Source organism: Stegostoma tigrinum, chromosome 13, assembly GCF_030684315.1.
Source record: "Stegostoma tigrinum isolate sSteTig4 chromosome 13, sSteTig4.hap1, whole genome shotgun sequence".
Classification (NCBI taxonomy): Eukaryota; Metazoa; Chordata; class Chondrichthyes; order Orectolobiformes; family Stegostomatidae; genus Stegostoma; species Stegostoma tigrinum.
This window is the reverse complement of record NC_081366.1, coordinates 10,389,711-10,415,855: the sequence shown is the minus strand read 5'-3', so window position 1 is coordinate 10,415,855 and position 26,145 is coordinate 10,389,711. Positions and strand designations below refer to the sequence as shown.

Sequence of the window (26,145 nt, the reverse complement as noted above, 5' to 3'; positions counted from 1 at the left end):
AGATAGGTGGAGAGGAGAGTATAGGTGGGGAGGTAGGGAGGGGATAGGTCAGTCCAGGGAAGACGGACAGGACAAGGAGGTGGGATGAGGTTAGTAGGTAAGAAATGGAGGTGCGGCTTGGGGTGGGAGGAAGGGATGGGTGAGAGGAAGAACAGGTTAGGGAAGCAGAGACAGGTTGGACTGGTTTTGGGATGCAGTGGGTGGAGGGGAAGAGCTGGGCTGGTTGTGTGGTGCAGTGGGGGGAGGGGACGAACTGGGCTGGTTTTGGGATGCGGTGGGGGAAGGGGAGATTTTGAAGCTGGTGAAGTCCACATTGACACCAATGGGCTGCAGGGTTCCCAAGCGGAATATGAGTTGCTGGTCCTGCAACCTTCGGGTGGCATCATTGTGGCACTGCAGGAGGCCCATGATGGACATGTCATCTAAAGAATGGGAGGGGGAGTGGAAATGGTTTGCGACTGGGAGGTGCAGTTGTTTGTTGCGAACTGAGCGGAGGTGTTCTGCAAAGGGGTCCCCAAGCCTCTGCTTGGTTTCCCCAATGTAGAGGAAGCCACACCGGGTACAATGGATGCAGTATACCACATTGGCAGATGTGCAGGTGAACCTCTGCTTAATGTGGAAAGTCATCTTGGGGCCTGGGATAAGGGTGAGGGAGGAGGTGTGGGGGCAAGTGTAGCATTTCCTGCGGTTGCAGGGGAAGGTGCCAGGTGTGGTGGGGTTGGAGGGCAGTGTGGAGCGAACAAGGGAGTCACGGAGAGAGTGGTCTCTCCGGAAAGCATACAAGGATGGGGATGGAAAATTGTCTTGGGTGGTGGGGTCGGATTGTAGATGGCGGAAGTGTCGGAGGATGATGCATTGTATCCAGAGGTTGGTAGGGTGGTGTGTGAGAACGAGGGGGATTCTCTTTGGGCGGTTGTGGCGGGGGCGGGGTGTGAGGAATGTGTTGCAGGAAATGCGGGAGATGTGGTCAAGGGCGTTCACGACCACTGTGGGGGAAAAGTTGCGGTCCTTGAAGTACTTGGACATCTGGGATGTGCAGGAGTGGAATGCCTCATCGTGGGAGCAGATGCGGCGAAGGCGGAGGAATTGGAAATAGGGGATGGAATTTTTGCAGGAGGGTGGGTGGGAGGAGGTGTATTCTAGGTTGCTGTGGGAGTCGGTGGGCGTGAAATGGACATCAGTTACAAGCTGGTTGCCTGAGATAGAGACTGAGAGGTCCAGGAAGGTGAGGGATGTGCTGGAGATGGCCCAGGTGAACTGAAGGTTGGGGTGGAAGGTGTTGGTGAAGTGGATGAACTGTTCAAGCTCCTCTGGGGAGGAAGAGGCGGTGCCGATACAGTCATCAATGTAACGGAGGAAGAGGTGGGGTTTGGGGCCTGTGTAGGTGCGGAAGAGGGACTGTTCCACGTAACCTACAAAGAGGCAGGCATAGCTGGGGCCCATGCGGGTGCCCATGGCCACCCCCTTTGTCTGTAGGAAGTGGGAGGAATCGAAAGAGAAGTTGTTGAGGGTGAGGACGAGTTCGGCTAGGCGGATGAGGATGTCGGTGGAGGGGGACTGGTCGGGCCTGCGGGACAGGAAGAAGCGGAGGGCCTTGAGGCCATCTGCATGCGGAATACAGGTGTATAGGGACTGGACGTCCATGGTGAAAATGAGGTGTTGGGGGCCAGGGAATTGGAAGTCCTGGATGAGGTGGAGGGCGTGGGTGGTGTCATGGACGTAGGTAGGGAGTTCCTGGACCAAAGGGGAGAAAATGGAGTCCAGATAGGTGGAGATGAGTTTGGTGGGGCAGGAACAGGCTGAGACAATGGGTCGACCAGGGCAGGCAGGTTTGTGTATTTTTCAAAGGAGATAGTAACGGGCTGTGCGGGGTTGGGGAACAATGAGGTTGGAGGCTGTGGGTGGGAGGTCTCCTGAGGTGATGAGGTCATGCACGGTGTTGGAGATGATGGTTTGGTGCTCAGGGGTGGGGTCATGATCGAGGGGGCGGTAGGAGGTGGTGTCGGAGAGTTGGCGTTTGGCCTCGGCGATGTAGAGGTCAGTGTGCCATACTACCACTGCGCCACCCTTGTCTGCGGGTTTGATGGTGAGGTTGGGGTTGGAGCGGAGGGAGCGGAGGGCTGCCCGTTCTGTGAGGGAGAGGTTGGAGTGGGTGAGGGGGGTGGAGAGGTTGAGGCGGTTAATATCTCGATGGCAGTTTGAGATGAAGAGGTCGAGGGAGGGTAGGAGGCCTGGGGGTGGTGTCCAGGAGGAGGACTTGTGTTGGAAGCGGGCGAAGGGGTCAGTGGAGGGAGGGTTAGGTTCCCGGTTGAAGAAGTAAGCGTGGAGGCGAAGACAGCGGAAAAACTGCTCTATGTCCAACCGTAATAAAATGTGAGGCTGGATGAACACAGCAGGCCAAGCAGCATCTCAGGAGCACAAAAGCTGACGTTTCGGGCCTAGACCCTTCATCAGAGAGCATCGGTCTAGGCCCGAAACGTCAGCTTTTGTGCTCCTGAGATGCTGCTTGGCCTGCTGTGTTCATCCAGCCTCACATTTTATTATCTTGGAATTCTCCAGCATCTGCAGTTCCCATTATCTCTGATACTATGTCCAACCGTGACTGGTATTCGTTGATGTGTGGTTGTAGGGGGACAAAGGTGAGCCCCTTACTAAGGACTGACCGTTCGTCCTCAGTCAGTGGAAGGTCTGGGGGGATGGTGAAGATGCGGCAGGGCTCAGTGTGGCTGTCTTCTCTGGGGTTGCTGGCTGTGGAGGTTGTGGGCAGGGCGATGAGGTCGTCGGCCGTGGGTCGTCGGACCACTCAGGGCCTTCTCTTTTCATCCCCAACCTGTACTATTTACTCAGTCCTGACCAAGTGTTGCTGTGCTGTAAGTTGTAAGGCAATTCTGTTTTTGGTTGAAGTGACACTTTATTGTGCATGGTGGGGGTGTAACCGAAACTGTTACAGATTCCTCCCATATGCCACCTTTGATAATGGCACTGATTGACAGTGGATTTGAGAAACGGCAATTCCTATTAATCTCAACACAAGTTCCCAGCATAGAATGGTGTGTTCCACAGCCGCCCATTGACATAAAGGGCAGAAATGGCTGATTTAGAACTGAGCATTAACTATTTCTTCTGGAAAATGAGAATCAGTGCCTGGACAACATCCAAGTTCTCTCTGGCAATGATACTCTCCTGATGATAGGTTACCCTGGAGTTTGATGCATTAGCTCGATGCTGGTTCTCACACACGGGCCTTGTTTTCATTTACCCTCAACAACTGTTATGAATCTTTCAGGGTCAACGGTGGATATGACTGGAGGCTCACTGGCAAGGAAACTGACCAAAATCATGGCATTCACTGCAGCATTAAGGCTTTCAGCTCCCATACTGGAGGATTAACTTCTGTCCCACTGAGTATGTATCTCCCCCCAACTCCAGCGGGACTGTCTGTTCTTTCCAGGCTGGCAGTTGGACACACCATTGCTCTGCCATTCTCACATTCCAATCACTTAATCTGCTCCATCAACACCCTTTCTCCCCCAGCACTCCCCCACCCCAACTGTTGCATTAATGCTGCCCCCTCTACACGTCACGTCAGCCTTAAATGAACAGTCACCCAGACTCAAAACGTTAGCTCTCTCTCTCTCTCTCTCTCTCTACGGGTGCTGCCTGACTCGCTGAGATTTCCGGCAAATGTTGTTTTCCGTACAGATTCCAGCATCTGCAGTGATTATGTATCTGGGCTATTGTCCCAGTGCAGTAACTGAGGGAAGAATTCATGACTGGGAACACCAAGGGCTATTAGCTCCCTCAAGTGAATGGAAACTATCCTGTGGTCACTAATTCGAAGCAAACGGTAGACGTTCTTTTTGCCTGCCTGACCAATATTTATTCCCTCAGCCATCTGATCTTTATCACAGATAATGGGAACTGCAGATGCTGGAGAATTCCAAGATAATAAAGTGTGAAGCTGGATGAACACAGCAGGCCAAGCAGCATCTCAGGAGCACAAAAGCTGACGTTTCGGGCCTAGACCCTTTTGTGCTCCTGAGATGCTGTTTGGCCTGCTGTGTTCATCCAGCCTCACATTTTATGATCTTTATCACATTTCTGTTTGTGGGACGTTTGCATAAATTACAATGCTAACTAGGCTTTAGGAGTCATTTGTTTGCTGCCGTTCTGTGGTTAGGAAAGACTGTGCAGAAAAATCAAACCCAGGGAACTGACTGTGTGCTGGGACGGTGAAATAAGGGATCACCCATTTTAAGATGGAGATGAAGGTTGTGCATGTTTGGAACTCTGTTCCTTGAAAAGCAATAGAAGCAGTGTCCTTGAATATTTTAAAGAAATGTGGAGGATTCAGATCAGCCATCTTACTGAAAGATTGAACTCACTTGAGGCAGTGAGGGGACCATTTCTGCTGTTAATATATATCATTGCACTCAATCATGGCTTTCGAAAGGGAATTGGAGCAGTATCTGAAGACATTGGGATTTACAAGTCTGCAAAGAATGGGTGATGGTAGGGTTGCCAGCTCTAAATAATTTTAGTTCTGGAGATTTCATAGGATGTTAGCTGATGGCCTACTGGCATTACTGTTGGACTGTTAATCCAGAAACCCAGGTGAAATTCTGGGACCCAAGTTTGAATCCTGCCACGGCAGATGATGGAATTTGAATTCTGTCAAAATCTGGAATTAAGAATCTAACGATGGCCATGACTACATTGTCGATTGTTGGAAAATCCCATCTGGTTCATTAATGTCCTTTAGGGAAGGAAACTGCCATCCTTACCTGGCCTGGACTACATGTGACTCCAAACCCACAGCAATGTGGTTGACTCTGAACTGTCCCCTGGGCAATTAGGGATGGGCAATAAATGCTGGCCTGGCCAGTGACACTGTCATCATGTGATTGCCACATGGTCAACCCATGTGTCAGCCAATCCAACCGTCCTTGTGACTCCCTGCCTTCCTACACCAACAAACAGCTGGTTTGTAATGCACGGTGATGCCACAGTGTGGGTTCAATCCCTGCACTGGCTGAGGTCACCATGAAAGACTCCCCCTTCTCAGCCTCTCCTCTCATCTGAGGTGTGGTGATTCTCAGATTATGGCATCACCAGTTGTCCCTCTCTCTCTGCCTCTGTCTCTAATAGGAGAACAGTCCTATGGTTTGGTAAGACAAATTGCAACTTTATCTACATACCAATAGATCCATGACTCAATTGGGTGATGTTTAATTATCAGCCAAACAACATTTCCTGTTTTTATTTTCAATATTTCTATGTCTGGAAAAGGGAAATGCTCATAGAAAATGACAAAACAGAAGTATTTAATTGTCCCAGCCCAGTTGGATGATTTGCACTGCAGAGTGATGCTGACAGTGGGGTTTAATTCCTGCACTGACTGAGGTCACCATGAAGCACTGTCGCTCTCAGACTATCCCCTCGCCTGAGGTGTGTTAACTTTCAGGTTAAACCACCACCAATCATCTTTGTCGAATGGGAGAGAGGGACTATGGGATTATGGCAGCTTTACCTTTGACTTTTCCCCCCAGCTATTCAAAGTGACCTCTCCCCCTCAGTGATATTTCCCTCTGTCTGAAGCCTCTCTGAAGAGGTCAAGCATTCCCATTGACTCATGGGACATTCTGGCTTGTGAACGACGACAGCAGGATCCTACATATTGATCTTTAATTCCTGAAGACTCCAGGCCCAAGCCTTTAGGGTTTGTGACCCAGCAGTGTGAAAAGACAAGCTGCCCTTGCAGGCGATAAATGGGAACTGCAGATGCTGGAGAACCCAAGATAACAAAGTGTGGAGCTGGATGAACACAGCAGGCCAAGCAGCATCTTAGGAGCACAAAAGCTGACGTTTTGGGCCTAGACCCTTCATGGTCTAGGCCCAAAACGTCAGCTTTTGTGCTCCTAAGAATCTGCTTGGCCTGCTGTGTTCATCCAGCTCCAAACTTTGTTATCTCTGCCCTTGTAGGGAACCAGCAAGGGTTCAAAGAGGCTGAAGATACATGGGAACACCACCTCTTGCAAGTTCCCCTCCAAGCCACTCATCATCCTGATTTGAAAATAAATCACTGTTCCTTCAGTGCCTTTGGGTCAAAATCCTGAAATTCCCTCCCAAATACCTAAGTCAAATGGGCAGCAGTCATTTACGAAGGCATCTTCTCAAGGACAATTAGGGATGGGCAATAATGCTAGCTCAGCTAAGCCAGGTCCTGAAATAAACTTCCAAAAAGGCTTTTTTTATGCACAGTATCCATTCTATTCTACAATTGATGATTAATATTTAAAAACCATACTTCAGAATTGCATGACAATGTTGAAAAAGATAAGAAGGAATAAATCTCTGATAAAGAAACAACAGTGCAGTTTCTGTTCAAGCTCAAAGAAAGGGCAGCTCAGTCCCATTCAATTTCATGAGCATGTAATCCCTTCTGACAGGTAATATAGTGTGGGATGGAAATCCACCCACACTCTCCAACTTTAACTCCCCAAGGCCAATGATGCTGATGACATTAAAAACCTCACCGTCTTCACTGTTCGTTCAACACGTGCAATTCTATGTTTAAAAATCTGGTTGAAAATTCAGCAGTCCTCTTCAGTTTGTTGACAAAAGAAATTCCAGCACAAATTGGACAATGTTTTTTAATAAATTAAATTAAAGTGTAAATATATTGTGACAGTTCAGCACAAACAGCCAGCAACTTAACAAAAAGCACTCCTCTTGCTCTAGAATACTATTTCCCCAACATGATTCCATTTTAATCTCTCAGATTTGGCAATCCTTTTCATTTGTTTGTGGGAGGTGGGTGTCGCTGGCTACTGCCCTGGTCTAATTTCCCTGGAACTGAGTCGCTCGCGAGGTCACATCAAAAGCAGTTACAAGTCAACCACATCCTTTGGGGCTGGAGTCACATGGAGACCAGACCAGGTAAGAAGGGCAACTTTACTCCCTGAAAAAACATTAGTGAACCAGATAGAGATAGCAGGAACTGCCGATGCTGGACTCCAAGAAAACATGGTGTAGAGCTGGATGAGCACAGCAGGCCAAGCAGCATCAGAGGAGCAGGAAAGCTGATGTTTCGGGTCTGGACCCTTATTCGGAAAATGAACCTTTTCTGAAGACGGGCCCAGACCTGAGACATCAGCTTTCTTGTTCCTCTGATGCTGCCTGGCCTGGTGTGTACATCCAGTTCTAAACCATGTAATCCGTGAACCAGATAGGTTTTGTTTTAATTATTAGTCAATAGGACCTAGGCATTGCTGGCTAGGTCAGCATTTACTGTCCACCCCAGTGGGCAGTTAAGAGTCAAATGCATTGCTACGGGTCTGGAGTTACACATAGTCCAGACGAGGTAAGGATGGCAGTTTCCTTCCCTAAAGGACATTACTGAACATTTTATGCCTAAAATGGTCACTGCATATTTCATCACCTACCCTGGTGAGATTTGAAACCATATCTCCAGGGATTACCAGGCCAGTAACCTCAGCACTGCAACACCCACCTCCCACTGTGTAATCAAGTAAAGCCTGCAGTGAAGATTTGGGGGGGTGTATAAGACTTTTTGAGCTGGACGGTAGGTGGCTTCAGTTCGTGAACAGGGTTGGGGAGGGGGATGGTATGGTGGGGCTTCGACTGTTGAATGAGGATAGGGGAAGAGGGATGAAGTGTAGGAAAAGGAAGAATGAGAAAGGAAGGCATCTCAAGAAAAACACACCCTAAATCCATTCACACGCACTTTTGTAGCACCACAGGGCCTCAAAAAACCATTTATTAAGTCACGCCTGTCATGATTGTAATGAGGTCAGTCTGATGGACCACATAGAATATGAGTTCCCTGATTGGGGCTGTTAATCTGATCCAATCAGGGAGCCCTGGCTGACACATATAAACAAGAATGTCAGAGGTTCCATTCACTCTGACAACTGGCTCTAAGGAAGTTGGACCAAAGTTGAGTGCTATGCATGTGTAAATAAAGGGTAACTTGGTGGTGGGATACTGGCCTGCGTAGAGCTATTTCAACAACCACTTGTGATAACATGGCGAGAAAGTGGCCTCTCTCCAAACGGAGCTCTGAGCCCCTAACCCCTGTGCTGATTCTAGCATCTCTTATCAGCGCGGGTAACTCATTCACAGCATATGAGCACCACTGGTAACCTGGGCATCGATTGCATGTCTCTACCTTGTGATTTGCTGGTGTTAGGGCCAGTCAAGTGTCAAATATGTTGGCGCGTGACTGAAGTCAAACTAGGCAAGGACAGGAGGCTCCTTTCCCTAATGAATCAATTGGGCTTTTCAGTAAAATTCTAACAGTTCACGGTCACCCTCACTGAGATCAGCCTTTATATTTCCATATTTCCAGAAATACAAAACAGAATTCAAGCTCAAATTCAGGCACAAGGCAGGAACAAAACACATAAATTTAGGCACAAAAATAGCTAGGCCTAGTTTGCAGAAACATATTCCTTTTTATTTAAGTGCATTTGAAACTGTTCTCTGGCTCAGGAGGATTTCTCGTGCACATTCTTGTATCTAAAAGCCAAATTGACTAACACTTGTGTAAGCCTTTTATTTTGCCTCACTTTTTGATCACACTCTGGGGGCATATTTTGCAGGGAAAGCTCCTGTCCCCACTCCACCTCGATTTTCTTTGTGCTATCAGTGGAACAGCCTCAAAGTCAATCCTGCTTTACAGACCAGTAATTATCTCATCTTATTTTGAGATGATGACCTTCTTTATGAAAGGGAAGTATTTAATTATGGTTAGCTCTAGTCTTTTCCTGCCAATCCTGTTGACAATGCAATAAATTGTTGTCTCTCCTTTCTGATAATTGTATATCATGTTGATTATAAAAATGTGACCTCTTTGCAGAGTCCCTGTGGATTAGTGGGAGTTGAAGATAGCTACACACTCACATCCAGTACAATCACAGAATCATTGAAACTTACAACTGAGACAGAGGCTGTTCAGCCCGTCAAACCTGTGCTAGCTTTCCGAAGGACTACTCAGGCACAAAATCCTGCTTTCTGTCTGTAATCCTGTAACATGCTCATTCCCTGCAACAGCCCAGGTCCCTGTTAAAGGTACTTTCAGAATCAGCTCCTTTCAGAATATTTCTGATCCCCACAACTCTCCAAATGAACGGGTTTCTCTTCATCTCATCTCCAGCCATCTTTAGATCGACTTTGTCACATTATGTATGACTTTGTTACATACAAATTAATAAAACTAAAAATAAATATGGAACGTTAAATCATGTTAACTTGCTGCATTCTCAGGGATGCAGGGAACCTGTGTTAGTCTGTCAGGGATAATAGGAACTGCAGATGTTGGAGAATCCAAGATAACAAAGTGTGAAGCTGGATGAACACAGCAAGCCAAACAGCATCTTAGGAGCACAAAAGCGATGTTTCGGGCCTAAACCCTTCATCATCTGACGAAGGGTCTAGGCCCGAAATGTCAGCTTTTGTGCTCCTAAGATGCTGCTGGGCCTGCTGTGTTCATCCAGCTTCACACTTTGTTATCTTAGTCTGTCAGGGACCCTGATTCTGTTCCAGGGACTGTTCAGGACCCTGTGCCTGTCAGTGAGTCTGTATCTGCCTGAGAACCTGTGTCTCTTAGTGCGTCTGCATCTGTCAGGATCCCTGTGCCTGTTAGTGAGTCTGGGGAGTGTGCCTGGCTAAGACTTGTGTCTGTCCATGAGCCTGCGTCTGTCTGGGAGCCTGTGTCTGTCTGGGAGCCTGTGTCTGTCTGTATCCATCCAGCTGACTGAGCCACACAGTTTCCAAAGCTGAGTGAACCGATGAAGGAGAAGTTTGACATCAGAGCTACTGATCCCTGCCATAAACTCGATTCAATGACCACAGTTTTCATGGATGGTAACTGTCTCAAGTTGAATTAATCTGACTGCACCTTTAGTGTATTTTGTCCCAAAATGTGTTTCCAACAATATACTCATTCCATCATCATGAATGCCTGCCGCCTCCTCGGTCGCTGACCCTGTATCAGCCTACCTACTGCTGAAACTCTCATTTCTTTTTATTCCATCTCTAAGCTATTCCAATGTTGCTGTAATTTGTCTCCCATTCTATATGAACTCGTACTCATCTGAAACTACAGCCCATAACTTTGTTCTTACTTACTAGTGGAATGTGGGTGTTGCTGGCCAGCCAGCGTTTATTGCTATTTCCTAGCTGCCCTTGAGAGGGTGACAGTGACCTGCTTCCTTGAACCACTGCAGTTCACATGCTGCGGGTTGACCCACAAGACCCTTAGGGAGGGAATTCCAGGATTTTGACCTAGCGACAGTGAAGGAACAGCAATATATTTCCAAGTTAGGATGGTGAATCACTTGGAGTCAAAGCATCATAAAGCATGGAAACAGACCCTTTGGTCCACCTCATCTGCATCGACCAGTCACCCCAATCTGACCTAGTCCCATTTGCCAGCATTTGACTCACATCTCTTTAAACTCTTCCTATTCATAAAGCATATGGATAATGATGGGATAGTGTAGGGAGAGGCGCTTAGATTAGTTCACAGGTTGGCACAACATCGAGGGCCAAAGGGCCTGTCCTGCGCTGTATTGTTCTATGTTCTATGTTCGATACTCATCCAGATCGCTTTCAAATATTGCAATTGTACCAGCTTCCACCACTTCCTCGGCAGCTTGTACCATACATGCTCCACCCTCTGTGTGAAAAGGTTGTCTGTCAGGTCCTTTTAAAATCTTTCCTCTCTCACCTTAAACTTATGCCTTCCTTTGGTCTCCTGCACTATCAGAAAAAGACCGAGCAATTTCTGATGTTCACATGTATCTGCTGTCTTTGTGCTTCTAGATGGAAGTGGTCGTGGGTTTGGAAGGTGCTGTCTGAAGATCTTTGGTGATTTCTGCAGACATCTTGTAGATAGTACACACTGCTGTTACTGAGCATCGGTGCTAGGGGTAATGGATGCTTGTGGATGTGGTACCAGTCAAGCGGGCTGCTTTGTTCCAAATGGTGTCAACTTTCCTGAGTGTTATTGGAGGTTCACTCATCCAAGGAAGTGGGCAGGATTACATGACAGTCCTGACTTGTGCCTTGTAGATGATGGACAGGCTTTGGGAAATCAGGAGGTGAGTTACTCACTGCGGTATTCCTAGTCTCTTGTGGCCACTCTGTTTATATGTTGAGTCCAGTTGAATTTCTGGTCAATGGAAGGCACCACCTGGAAATTTGGCAGAGGCATTCAAGAGAGTATTAAATGGCTATTTGAATAGAAATAGTGTGCATGGGCCTGGGGAAAAGGCAGGAGATTGGCACAAGGTTATAGAACCAGTGCAGGCACAGTGGGCTGAATGGCCTCCTCCTGTGCTGTTACCATTCTGTGATTTTAAAGTCGTGTTGCTGTCAGAGCAGGAGTTCACAGAGAGCACAGTGATGCGTGATAGTGTCTCGCTGCCTTCCTGACCCCAACTATTCGCTGTGTGCAAAAATATTTTCTCACAATCACCCTTCCTCTGTTCGCACACCACTTTAAGTCTTCGCCCTCTCATTTGTTTTTTGAGAGAGCCAAAACAGCTTCTCCCTGTCGAGTCTGCACGGCCTGCTTATGTTTTTGAAAATCTATCACACGTCGTCTCAGCCTCCTTCTCTCCATGGAAAACATCCCATCTTGTGTTTCATGCAAAGCATTACTCCTCAGGTTGCCTCTGATACTCTTAGCAACCATTTCGAGAGTAGATTAAGGAGAAGTTTTTTCCACAAGTTGGGGAGTCCAGGATTCCAGGACACAATCTAAAAATTTAAAGCCAGACCCTTCAGGAATGAAATTTAGAAACTGTCACGCACAAAGAGTGGTCAAAGCTTGGAGAAGCAAATTACTGCAGATACTGAAATCTGTAGTGAGAACAACAAAAGCTGAAGATCGCAGGCAGCATCCACGGATGCTATCTGACTTGCTGTTATCTCCAGCATTTATTTCTTTTCAGTCAAAGTTTGGAACTCTCCTCCACAGCCTGTAATTAATGCCAGATCAACTGCTCATGTTAAAACAGATCGGCTGATTGTGGCTAAACAATATACAAAGGGCTACAGGGCCAAGATGGGTATGCAAAGGTGTAGATCAATCTGATTTAATTGACTTAATCAAATGGTCGCTCGAGTTTGAGTGGCTACACGTCTTTCTAATGTTCCCGACCTTTGGATTAATTCCCACAAACTCCACATTTGTTAAGGATTTGTGTGCCTCAGCAAATACAGGCTGGAGAATCACTGCCCTGGTAATGTAGCACGTACTCCCTTTCTGTTCCTGTAAGGTGGGCATATAGGATAACCAAATCAGGTTTCTACTATGCTGTGAAAAGATGCCATAATATAAATCAACAAGGAAGAAAGAACTAGCATTATGGAGTCATTGAGTCATGCACCATGGCATCAGACCCTTTGGTCCAAGCAGTCCATGCTGACCATGTCCCCAAACTAAACCAGTCCCAGCTGCCTGCGCTTGGCCCATACAGTCCAAACCTTTCCTGTGCATACACTTATCCAAATGTCTTTCAAGTATCCAACTCAAGATGTTGCCATTCAATTCGGTTTACTGCCATCGTGTTTTGTATTTGCATCTGCATCCATCACTTTCTCTGGAAGTTCATTCCACACATGAACCACCCTCTGTGTAAAACGTTGCCCCTTGTGACTTTTTAAAATCTTTCAGCTCGCACCTTACAATATGCCCCTTAGTCTTGAAATCCCCCACTCGAGAGAAAAATCACCTACCGCTCACCTAATCTGTACCCCTCATGATTTTATAAACCCCGATAAGGTCACCCTTCAACCTAATGTGGCGTCTTTCACAACCTTGGGACTGGTGCTTTACACAGCCACAGGGGTGTTTTTTTTCCTATTGCAGTCGTCAATTTTCCTGCAGCAAGGTCCCACAATCAGCAATTCGACGAAACAAAAATATTGATCAAGACACCAAGTGAAAACTCCGGGTTCTTTGTCAAAGTATGTTGTTGGACCTTTATGACCACCTGAAGGAGCCTTAGTTTAATGTGTTACCTGAAAGTTGGCACCTCTGACAGTGCAGCTGTCCCTCAGCACTGCACTGGTGAGTGTCACTCTGGATTCCATACTCAAAATGACTACCAAGGGCTGGAATCCACAGGATTGTAAATCACAACGTTACCAACCAAACTAATCATCTCTATCAGTCATAATGGGAACTGCAGATGCTGGAGAATCCAAGATAATGAAATGTGAGGCTGGATGAACACAGCAGGCCCAGCAGCATCTCAGGAGCACAAAAGCTGACGTTTCGGGCCTAGGCCCTTCATCAGAGAGGGGGATGGGGTGAGGGTTCTGGAATAAATAGGGAGAGAGGGGGAGGCGGACCGAAGATGGAGAGAAAAGAAGATAGGTGGAGAGGAGAGTATAGGTGGGGAGGTGGGGAGGGGATAGGTCAGTCCAGGGAAGACGGACAGGTCAAGGAGGTGGGATGAGGTTAGTAAGTAGGAGATGGAGGTGCGGCTTGGGGTGGGAGGAAGGGATGGGTGAGAGGAAGAACAGGTTAGGGAGGCAGAGACAGGTTGGACTGGTTTTGGGATGCAGTGGGTGGAGGGGAAGAGCTGGGCTGGTTGTGTGGTGCAGTGGGGGGAGGGGACGAACTGGGCTGGTTTTGGGATGCAGTGGGGGAAGGGGAGATTTTGAAGCTGGTGAAGTCCACATTGATACCATTGGGCTGCAGGGTTCCCAAGCGGAATATGAGTTGCTGTTCCTGCAACCTTCAGGTGGCATCATTGTGGCACTGCAGGAGGCCCATGATGGACATGTCATCTAAAGAATGGGAGGGGGAGTGGAAATGGTTTGCGACTGGGTGGTGCAGTTGTTTATTGCGAACTGAGCGGAGGTGTTCTGCAAAGCGGTCCCCAAGCCTCCGCTTGGTTTCCCCAATGTAGAGGAAGCCGCACCGGGTACAGTGGATGCAGTATACCACATTGGCAGATGTGCAGGTGAACCTCTGCTTAATGTGGAAAGTCATCTTGGAGCCTGGGATAGGGGTGAGGGAGGAGGTGTGGGGGCAAGTGTAGCATCTCCTGCGGTTGCAGGGGAAGGTGCCGGGTGTGGTGGGGTTGGAGGGCAGTGTGGAGTGAACAAGGGAGTCACGGAGAGAGTGGTCTCTCCGGAAAGCAGACAGAGGTGGGGATGGAAAAATGTCTTGGGTGGTGGGGTCGGATTGTAGATGTTGTTTCTCAGAATTGCTATGGTTTGTGGAAGGACACTTGCAGAAACAAAATACAAAACACAATGGGAGCAAACCGAACTGAGTGGCAACTTCTTGATTTGAATACTTCCTGAAGGGTGCCAACATCAGACTCACACAGTGCAAGTTAATTTAGTGCACATTAACTGAAACAGGTACTAATAAACCACAATTATCCTGGCTAAACATTATTCTGTGTGTTATTATTATACAATGCTTAATGTGGTTACATCACTTTATTATATATATTCTTTATCAAGAGGTGCTTATTAAATACCTCTCTTACAATCTTCAAGAACCTCCTCAAAACCCTGTTCAAATTTCCACCTTAACATTCACTCCTTCCACCACAGTCCTAGTGGTGTGTGCCTTCCACAAGATGCATTGTCCCCTCTACTGCACCTTCCAAAATCTGTGACATCTGAAGGGCCAAGGGCAGCCAACATAGATTCCCTTCCAAGCCACACCCCATCCTGTTGCCAGGTGTGGAGGGTTTGAGTTACAAAGGAGAGATTGGATAGGCTGGGATTTCTTTCACTGGAGCGAAACAGGCTGAGAGGTGACCCGACAGAAATTTATCAGATCATGAGGGCTACAGATAGAGCTAATAGTTGGTGTCTTTTCCTTAGGATGGGGGATTTCAAGATGAGGGGGCACATTTTTAGGGTGAGAGGAGAGGCATTTAAAAAAGCTATGGGGGCAATTTTTTTTTACACAGTGGGTGGTTCGCATGTGGAATGAACTTCCTACGGAAGTGCTGAAAATTTTGTCAAACATTAAGATTGACAAGTCGCCAGGCCCGGATCAGATTTGTCCTCGGCTGCTTTGGGAAGCAAGAAATGCAATTGCTTCGCCACTTGCGAAGATCTCTGCATCCTCGCTCTCCACTGGAGTCGTACCTGAGGACTGGAGAGAGGCAAATGTAATTCCTCTCTTCAAGAAAGGAAATAGGGAAATCCCCGGCAATTATAGACCGGTAAGTCTCACGTCTGTCATCTGCAAGGTGTTAGAAAGGATTCTGAGGGATAAGATTTATGACCATCTGGAAGAGCATGGCTTGATCAAATACAGTCAACACGGCTTTGTGAGGGGTAGGTCATGCCTTACAAACCTTATCGAGTTTTTTGAGGATGTGACTAGAAAGGTTGATGAGGGTCGAGCTGTGGATGTGGTGTATATGGACTTCAGTAAGGCATTTGATAAGGTTCCCCATGGTAGGCTCATTCAGAAGGTCAGGAGGAATGGGATACAGGGGAACTTAGCTGCTTGGATACAGAATTGGCTGGCCAACAGAAGACAGCGAGTGGTAGTAGAAGGAAAATATTCTGCCTGGAAGTCAGTGGTGAGTGGAGTTCCACAGGGCTCTGTCCTTGGGCCTCTACTCTTTGTAATTTTTATTAATGACTTGGACGAGGGAATTGAAGGATGGGTCAGCAAGTTTGCAGACGACACAAAGGTCGGAGGTGTCGTTGACAGTGTAGAGGGCTGTTGTAGGCTGTAGCGGGACATTGACAGGATGCAGAGATGGGCTGAGAGGTGGCTGATGCAGTTCAACCTGGATAAATGCGAGGTGAAGCATTTTGGAAGGTCGAATTTGAAAGCTGAGTACAGGATTAAGGATAGGATTCTTGGCAGCGTGGAGGAACAGAGGGATCTTGGTGTGCAGATACATAGATCCCTTAAAATGGCCACCCAAGTGGACAGGGTTGTTAAGAAAGCATATGGTGTTTTGGCTTTCATTAACAGGGGGATTGAGTTTAAGAGTCGTGAGATCTTGTTGCAGCTCTATAAAACTTTGGTTAGACCGCACTTGGAATACTGCGTCCAGTTCTGGGCGCCCTATTATAGGAAAGATGTGGATGCTTTGGAGAGGGTTCAGAGGAGGTTTACCAGGATGCTGCCTGGACTGGAGGGCTTATCTTATGAAGAGAGGTTGACTGAGCTCGGTCTCTTTTCATTGGAGAAAAGGAGGAGGAGAGGGGACCTAATTGAGGTATACAAGATAATGAGAGGCATAGATAGAGTTGATAGCCAGAGACTATTTCCCAGGGCAGAAATGGCTAGCACGAGGGGTCATAGTTTTAAGCTGGTTGGTGGAAAGTATAGAGGGGATGTCAGAGGCAGGTTCTTTACGCAGAGAGTTGTGAGAGCATGGAATGCGTTGCCAGCAGCAGTTGTGGAAGCAAGGTCATTGGGGTCATTTAAGAGACTGCTGGACATGTATATGGTCACAGAAATTTGAGGGTGCATACATGAGGATCAATGGTCGGCACAACATTGTGGGCTGAAGGGCCTGTTCTGTGCTGTACTGTTCTATGTTCTATGTTCTATGTTCTATGGAAGTGGTGGATGTGGGCACAGTTACAAGGCATAAAAGACATTTGGATGAGTACGTGAACAGGATAGGTTTGGAGGGATATGGGCCAGGAGCAGGAAAGTGGGACTAGTTTAGTTTGGGGTTATGTTCGGCATGGACTGGTTGGACTGAAAGATCCATTTCTGTGCTGTCTGACTCAGTGACTCTATGACATTGTTGACCCTTGTAATCTTGGAACTCCTGTCCTGAACAATACTGTGGCTGGCCCCATGCCTGACAAACTGCAGTGGCTACAGACAGTAGTTCACCACCTTGTCAGTGTCAATTAAGATCGCCAGCAACACCCACATCTAGTGAATGAATAAAATAAAAACCTTCAATTACTTCTTGAGTATGAGCAATGTGTGGAACGTATTCACACCCCCAACCGCCCACCTAAACCTGCTCTCATTTTAAGATGCTTTGTAATGTTTCTCTGTGATATGGAGGCTATTCAGGTGTAAGCTGCTGTTCAATGGATCAATGCCAAATTCATGTCATTGAAATGCCTGAAGTATTCATGCTAATAATTGCCTGCATAATTTATCATTTGTATATTGTTAAACAGAACAAGCATCTCTTGTTGACGAAAACTCAAGATTAAGATGGTTATAGGAATTCAGTCAGAGAGTCAGAGATGTACAGCACAGAAACAGACCCTTCAGTCCAACTCATCCATGCCAACCAGATATCCGAAATAAATCTCTTCCCATTTGCCAGCATTTGGCCCAAACTCCTCTAAATCCTTGCTATTCATATACTCATCCAGATGCCTTTTAAATGCTGTCATTGTACCAGCCTCCACCACTTCCTCTGGCAACTTATTCCATACACACACCACCCTCTGTGTGAAAAAGTTGCCCCTCAGGTCCCTTTTAAATCTTTCCCCTCTCATTTCAATCTATGCCCTGTAGCTTTGGACTCACCTACCTTGAGAAAAAGACATTGGCTAATCACTCTGTCCACCCCTTTATGACTTTATAAACATCTACAAGTCACTCCTCAGCCTCCAACACTCCGGGAAAACACCCCAGGCTATTTAGCCTCTCCCGTAGCTCAAACCGTCTAAACCCGGGAACATCCTTACATCAATAACAAAACACAAGTCAGCAGTACTAAAAGAAAGTTTTCCACTTTCCTGGATGAGCGCAACTCCAACGATATTCATGAAGCCCACCTAGGAGGAAGCATCCAGCTTAGTTAGGACCCTGCCCACCACCTAAATGTTCAGGCTTCACTGACTTTCTCCTTCAGTTCACTGTCTCAAGGCAGGTCTGACCCTTACACCACAACGGCTATGGGAAGGAGGCAGAAAGTAACAGTGTCCTAAGATATTGAGACAAGGCGGGAGTTTGTCACTGGATGATGGTGCTCGTATGAAGAGCTGGTGCGAGCATGATGGGCTAAATGGCCTCCTTCTGTGCTGTAACAGTCGTGCAATATTACAGTCCAAAGCTATGAGTAAACATGATAGTGGTTTCAATTTATTTCCATCTCTTGGCTGGCCATGGATCCCTCTTGCTCTATCTGCATCCCGTTGATATTGTCTTAGAACGATTTGCAGGTTGATAGTCACTGACGATAGATTGAAGAAACTAGGACTGTTCTCCCGAGGGAAAAGAAAGCTCAGCAGAGATTTGATAGAAGTTTATAAAATCATGACTGGGCTGGATAGACTCAACTGGGAGCAGATGTACCTGCTCATAAAAGGAACAAGAACAAGAGGGCATAGACTTAAAAAGTGATGCGGCAATGAAGCAAGGGTGAGAAAAGACTTACTCATGCAGTGAGTAGTTAGGGTCCCAAATGCACTGCCTGGAAATGTGGTGGACGCAGCTTCAACTGAGGCATTTCAGAGGGCGTGGGAATATTAGTTGGATAGTAACAGTCTCCTAAGATATTGAGAAAAGGCAGAAATATGTCACTGGGTAATGGTGCTTGTCTGACAGTTGCTGCAAGCATGATGGGCTGAATGGCCTCCTTCTGTGCTGTAACAGTTGTGCAATGTTACAGTCCAGAGCTATGAATAAAGATGATAGAGGTTTCAAATTATTTCCATCATTTGGCTGACCATGGATCCCTCTTGCTCTATCTGCATCCCATAGCTATTGTCTTAGAAGAATTTGCAGGTTGATAGTTGCAGTTGCAGGCAACCTCCTTGCTCATGTTATGGACACACCTTCCTTGACTGTAAGGTCCTGGGGTAGGATTCAAGCTTCTGGTTCAAAAGCAGGACCACTACCCTCTGTACAATGAGACTTCAACAAGAAGGAAAACCCCAGGAGCTGACAAACACGCCTCTAGTTTTTTCAACAAGACGTGTGAATCAATGCTTTTAATGCTTGTGAATTAATGCTGGACACCAGGAGTAAAATGGGATACAGGTTAGACCATTTAGGACTGGGATGAGGAGAAATTTCTTCACTCACAGCCAGTGGAATATGCTTTGGTGGAAAGCAGTCAACATTGTATGATTTCATGAAGGAGTTGGGTATACTACTTGGGGCTAAAAGAGTCAAAGGATGTGGGGGGAAAGTAGGAACAGGCGATTGAGTTGGATGACCAGCTAAGATTGCAGTGAATGGTGTAGCAGGCTCAAAAGGCTGAATGGCCTACTCCCACTCCAATATCCCATGTTTAAAATAAGTGAGAGAGCGGGCAATGTCATTCAACAATGAGTGATTCAGAGGAAATCAAACTTTGTTTTCTTAAAGCTTGCAGATTACAGGAAGGACCAACCATAAGACCACAAGACATAGGGCAGATGTAGGCTATTCAGCCCATCAATCTGCTTCACCATTCAATGAGATCTTAGCTGATCTGATAGTCCACAACTCCATATAGCTGCCTTTTCCCATAGCCCACGATTCCCTGTCTGATTAAAAATCTGGCCATCTCAGCTTTCAATATACTAATGATCCAGCCTCGACAGCCCTCTGTGGTAAACAATTCCATAGATCCACTACCCTGTGACAGAAGAAATTTGTTCTCATCTGTGTCTTCAGTGAGTGACTCCTTTTTCTGAGGTTAGTTCCTCTGGTCCTACACTCACCCACAACGGGAAACAATCTTTCCACATCTATCCTGTTAAGTCCTCTCAGGATCTTGTATGTTTCAATCAGGTTGCCCTTCATTCTTCTAAACTCCATGACTACAATATACTCTACCTCTCCTCATAAGACAGTCCCTCTACACCTAGAAAAGTAAAAGGTAAAGTCACCATAGTTTTAGCACCCGACATTAATCTAGTCAACTTTCTCTAGACTAACTCCAAGGCTACTACATTTTTCCTTAGGTTGTTGACTTGCTCGCTGAGCTGGCTTGTTTTTGTTCAGACATTTGGTCACCATTCTAGGTGACATCATCAGTGGAGCCTCCGATGAAGCGATGTTATTCTACTCTGCTTGGAATTTATACCGTCCGGTCTGTTATGGTGAGTACTGTCATTTCCGGTATTGATCTGTATTGGTTTATATATGGGGTCCAATTCTATATGTTTGTTGATTCAAATATGGGTGGAGAACCGTGCCTCTAGGAATTCCTGTGCGTGTCCATGTTTAGCTTGGACTACTATGGTGAACCATAGTTAACCATACTTGGGCTACTTTGCTTAACCATTCTATATGTTTGTTGATTGAAGTATGGGTGAAGAACTATGGTTAACCAAGGTTCTCCACTCATGCTTCAACCAACACACATTAAGAATTAGACCCCATTTATAAACCCACACAGATCAAAACCAGAAACGACAGTACTGGACAGTGTGAATTCCTAGCAGAGTGGAATAACATTGCTTCATCGGAGGCCGCACTGATGATATCACCTAGCATGATGACAAGAACGTCTGAACAAAAGCAAGCTAGCTCAGCGACCAAGTCAACAACCTCATCCACAACCCAATCTACAAATCTTTGCCAAAACTCTAAACATCTTTCCTTAGATAAGGAGCCCAGAACAGTTTACCATATTCCATCTGTGGTCTGACTAGTGCCTTGTTGTAGCAAAACTTTTTATACTCTATTCCCTTTGAACTAACGGCCAACATTGCCTATAATCCGAAGAACTTGGATCCTTGCTTTTTGTGATTCATGGATGAAGACTCCCAAATCTCGGATCAAGAGGCTGACATAGGGTTTTTTATTCCATGGGTGGGAATAACCTGAAATTCATGAGGAGGAGGATGCTGAGACAAGCAATGGTTTCAAAAGGGCACTTCAGGGAAACAATCTTGCAGGACATGGGGGAGTAGTACTAAATGGAATGGTCCACAGGTTGCCAGCACAGACTTGATGGGCTGAATAGCCTCCTCTGTGCTGTAATGACTCTATTCTCTCTGTCTCTTTGATTACATTTGGTATATTGGTTTGAGTTGACAATAAATTGACATGGACTCTATCAATGATCATAAGGGTAGGTGTAAGGGCATCAGTTGTCATGGAGGATATAACTGGCAGTGGAAGTGTGTAGGGGGAGTGAAGTGACATGGGTTGGCATGGTTGGGGAATGGGGAATGAGTGGAGGTGTTGACACGGTGTCAGAAGGTGAGGAGTGAGTACTGTTTCTTTTTGTTTTATTCATTTCTTATTTACCAAAGCCCTGCAGCACTGAGGCTGGGCCTTTCCTCAGTTCACCACTGCACCCTGTAGCCCCTGTGAATATTTGCCTTGGGCTGTTGATCTGGAACCAGTTATCACCAGCTCCAGGATGAGTACCATGCCAAGAATACTCAGGAAGCTTGGTGTGCCACTAAATATCCATTGCCCTACCACCCCCAGTGCATCTTTCCCGTTAGGTGTACCATCTACAAGGTGCACTGCAGGAATTGGCAGGAATTAGAAGCTTTGACAATAGCTTCTACAACCACACGTTCTACCACTTAGAACAAGGACAGCAGGTGCTTAGAAGCACCAGCACTTGTTTATTTCCCTCCAAGTCACACTCCATCCTGACATGAAAACATATTGCCATTCCTTCACTGTTGCTGGGTCAAAATCCTGGAACTCCCTTCTTAACAATACAGAGGGTATATGTAGATCACACGCTGCAGTGGTTAAATAATGCAGTTCACCAACACTTGCCCTAGAGCTATTAGTAATGGAAATTAATGGTCTCATAACTGAATATAGAAAGAGAACACTTCCCCTTTAATTTCATATTTTTTTAAAAAAATTCATGGGATTTGTGTAGAGTTGTCAGGATAGTATTTATTTCCCACCCTGAACTGCCCAGTGGGTCGGTAAGGGTCGATGACATTGCTGTGGGTCTGAAATCGCATGTATGCCAGACCATGTAAAGAGGACAGATTTCCTCCCCAAAGGACAACAGTGAACCAGATGAACTTCATGATAAATAACAATGGTGACTATTAAGCTCATTTAAAAAAAAATCTAGATCTTTTCCTGGATTCAAACTCCATCATCTGCCATGGTGGGGTTCAAACCCCCATCACCAGAACATTGGGCTTGGGTTTTTAGGTACTTAACCCAGTGACATTACCATTTATAATCCATCTCACTAATGAGACTGAAAGGAGACTAATGTCAATATGGGTAGGTCATGTTTTTGTTACAAACTGGAATTTTCACTATGCATGTTAAATAAATTGAACACTGAATCGTGAGTTAGAATGAAGTCTTCTAATTGTTTTTGATGGTGGTTGAGGTCACTTCATCTGCTCCTTGAAAGAAGCACTTCCAAGAGAATTCATCGATATTTTATCCCATTGTCAAATGGACAAATTAATCTAATTGCATCCCATTATCCATCGATGCTAAATTACCACTTACTTATTGATTGTAAAGAATGACACAGAATCTACAGCACAGAAACATAATATTTTGCCAAGAGATAATTGCTCTCTGCCGTGTTTTTGCTCCACAGGTGTTCACTCCCACTCCAAATACCTCCCATCTTGCCCCTATATCCCTCTTATTGCTTTGTCATCGTATATGAATCAGGTCTCCCTTTAATATGTCGAATCTCTCTGCTTCAACCATTCAATGTGGTTACAAGTTCCACATCCTCACTGCTCCCTGTGAAAAGAAAGTTCTGCCAAATTTATTATTTGGTCTGTTTGGAGAAATCTTTTTGTCTGTCCTCTTCTTGTCATTATTCTCAGCTTTGCCTCAGCAACCCACAGAGACCATTTGCCACTCATTATTTAAAAGTAAAATTGAATTGAGGTCTTTGTATTTTATGAAGCTGTGGATTGGAAGCATGCTTTCATTTTAGCTTAGCTTATTAACCAATTTGATTCCTATTTCATTGGGTTAAGGACATAGCTCCGCACGTAATTACAATCTCAGCAGGTCTGGCAGGACTGTGGAGAGGAATCAGAGTTAACGTTTCGGTTCCAATGACTCTTCCTCAGAAGTGATGGCAGCTTGGAGTAGATCAGTTTATGTGCAGAATATAGGATGGGGGAAGGGGGTAAAGAGTAAATGGTCAGTAGAGATAGAGCCCAAAGAGAGAGAGAGGTAGTTGGACAGACAAAGGAATGGATAACAATCTGGCTAGGAGGGTGAATAGCTCTGACTGGGGACTGTTAGTGGCTAGCAATAAGCTGTGTGTAATGGCAGGCTGTGTGATAAAAAGGCCTGGTGTGTGAGGTAAGGACATGGGAGAGTTCAAGCTCTAAAATTATTGAACTCGATATTGAGTCCAGAGAACTGCAGGGTCCCCGAGTGGAAAATGAGGTGTTGATCTTCCAGCTTGTGCTGAGCCTCGTTGGAACACTGCAGCAAGCCTGAGACAGAGATGTTGGCCGGGGAACAGGGTGGTATGGTAAAGTAGCAGGCAACTGGAAGTTCAGGATCTTTTCTGCAGATAGAACATACGTGCTCTGCAAAGCTGTCACCCAGTCTGCAGTCTGTCTCCTCAACGTAGAGGAGATCACATTGTGAGCAGCGAATGCAGTTGACTAGACTGCATGAAGTGAAGGTGAAGTGTTGCTTAATATGGAAAGAATTTTGGGTCCTTGGATACTGAGGACGGAGGAAGTAAATAGATGAGTGTTACATCTTTGGCGGCTGCAGGGGACGGTGCCGTGGGGCTGTAGGGGGGGCGCGGGGGCTGGTGTTGGGAGTGAAGGAGGAGTGGACCAGTGTATCCAGGAGGGAAAGATCTGCAAAAAAGACCCTGAGCTTCCAGTTGCCTGCCACTTCAAAACACCACCCTGTTCCCTGGCTAATGTCTGTGACTCGGGCTTCCTGCAGTGCTCCAGTGAAGCTCAGTGCAAGCTGGAAGATCAGCACCTCATTTTCCACGTGGGGAACCTGCACCCTTCCGGACTCGATATTGAGTTCAATAATTTTAGGTTTTGAGTATTATTCCGGTCAAAGTGGTGGCTCTCCTTGTCCATGTGGATTGAGATGAGTGAGTGTTGGTCGTGTCTTTTTGTTTGTCCACACAGGAAGGAAACTAACAAGAGGACATGAACACCAATTGGCTACAAAAAGACACGACCGATACTCCCTCATCTCAAGCCATGATGAACATAAGACAATAGAGAGGGAAGAGTGTACTCAGAATTGAACTCCTTCATCACTGCTTGAAGCACACTTAAAGACAATGAGACTTTATCTTTTCAGAAATTAGGGTATTTGCGAAGACTTTGTAAAGGATGTTGTGGCACACACTAAAGCTGTCTCTTGTGATTACTCTCCATTAGTCCTGCTCCTCCTGTGCTACTGTCAGTGACAAACAGGCTGTCATTTCAAGCATTCAAATCTGTGATTGAAATTTTCATCTGGAGATCTCTCTTTTAAAGAGACAGAAACAATCGTCAGCGCAAAGCACGACTACGTTAAGTAGGGCATAGGTGAGAGTCAGCTTAAAGCACTCTCTACAATCTCCCAAAAACTTCGCAGTTTGCATGGACTTGAGTAAAGTCTTTCACTAGGTCCTACATGGAAAGCTGGTCCAAACATTACAGGCCCTTTGAATCCAAGGCAAGTTGGAAAACTGGCTTAAAATTTGGCTTGTAAACAGGAGGCAAGCGTAATAGTGAAGGGTATTTCTGTGATTGGAAGCCTTTGACACCAGCAGTGTACCACAAGGATTGGTGTTGGGACTCTTACTGTTTGCTATGTACATTAATGACTTGGCTGCGAATGTAAATTGTATAATTAGTAAGTTTGCAGATGAAATAAAAATTGGTGGTGTTGTTGATACTGAGGAGGAAGGTCTCTGGCTGTGCTCTGATGCTGATTGGACAGAGCAATGGCAGATGGAGTTGAATCCTGATAAGTAAGAGGTGGTGATTTTGGAAGGTCGTGTAAGGGATTAGTATACACAATGTAATTCTAGCCCTTAGACAGTACTGAGGAACAATGGGGCCTAGGTGTACAGACGATAGACAATAGGAGCAGGAGTAGGCCATTCAGCCCTTCGAGCCAGCACCATCATTCATTATGATCATGGCTGATCATCCACAATCAGTATCCTGTTCCTGCCTTATCCCCATAACCTTCGATTCCACTATCTTTAAGAGCTCTATCCATCTATTTCTTGAAAGTATCCAGACAGTTGACCTCCACTGCCTTCTGGAGCAGAGCATTCCATACATCCACCACTCTCTGGGTGAAGAAGTTTTTCCTCAACTCTGTTCTAAATGGCCTACCCCTTATTCTTAAACTGTGTCCTCTGGTTCTGGGCTCACCCATCAGTGGAAACATGCTTCCTGCCTCCAGAGTGTCCAATCCCTTAATAATCTTATACGCCTCAATCAGATTGCCTCTCACCCTTCTAAACTCAAGTGTATACAAGCCCAGTCGCTCCAATCTTTCAACATTTGATAGTCCCGCCATTCTGGGAAGTGACTTCGTGAACCTACACTGCGCTCCCTCAATAGCAAGAATGTCCTTCCTCAAATTTGGAGACCAAAACTGCACACAGTACTCCAGGTGAGGTCTCACCAGGACCCTGTACAGCTGCAGAAGGACCTCTTTGCTCCTATACTCAATTCCTCTTGTTATGAAGGCCAGCATGCCATTAGCTTTCTTCAGTGTCTGCTGTACCTGCATGCTTGCTTTCATTGACTGATGTACAAGAACACCCAGATCTTGTTTTACTTCCCCTTTACCTAACTTGACTCCATTGAGATAGTAATCTGCCTTCCTGTTCTTGCCACCAAAGTGGATAATCGCACATTTATCCACATTAAACTGCATCTGCCATGCATCCGTCCACTCACCTAGCCTGTCCAAGTCACCCTGTAGTCTCATAACATCTTCCTCACATTTCACACTGCCACCCAGCTTTGTGTCAACAGCAAATTTGCTAATATTACTTTTAATGCCTTCATCTATATCATTAATGTATATTGTAAATAGCTGTGATCCCAGCACCGAACCTTGGGGAACCCCTCTGGTCACTGCCTGCCATTCCGAAAGGGACGCGTTTATCACTACTCTTTGCTTGAAGTCCATAGATCCCCGAAGGTGTCAGCACAGGTAGACAGGGTGATGAAGTAAGCTTACAGGATGCTTGTCTCCATTAGCCAGGGTACAGAATATAGGAGCAAGGAAGTCTTGTT

The 26,145-nt window shown here is 46.0% G+C and overlaps 1 protein-coding gene across 1 annotated transcript in view; it reads right to left on the bottom strand.

Annotated features, from left to right (window-relative positions):
* Window positions 1-26,145, bottom strand: part of LOC125458180 (calcium/calmodulin-dependent protein kinase type II subunit alpha) — a 230,534-nt gene that overhangs the window by 138,244 nt on the left and 66,145 nt on the right. The window lies entirely within an intron of this gene.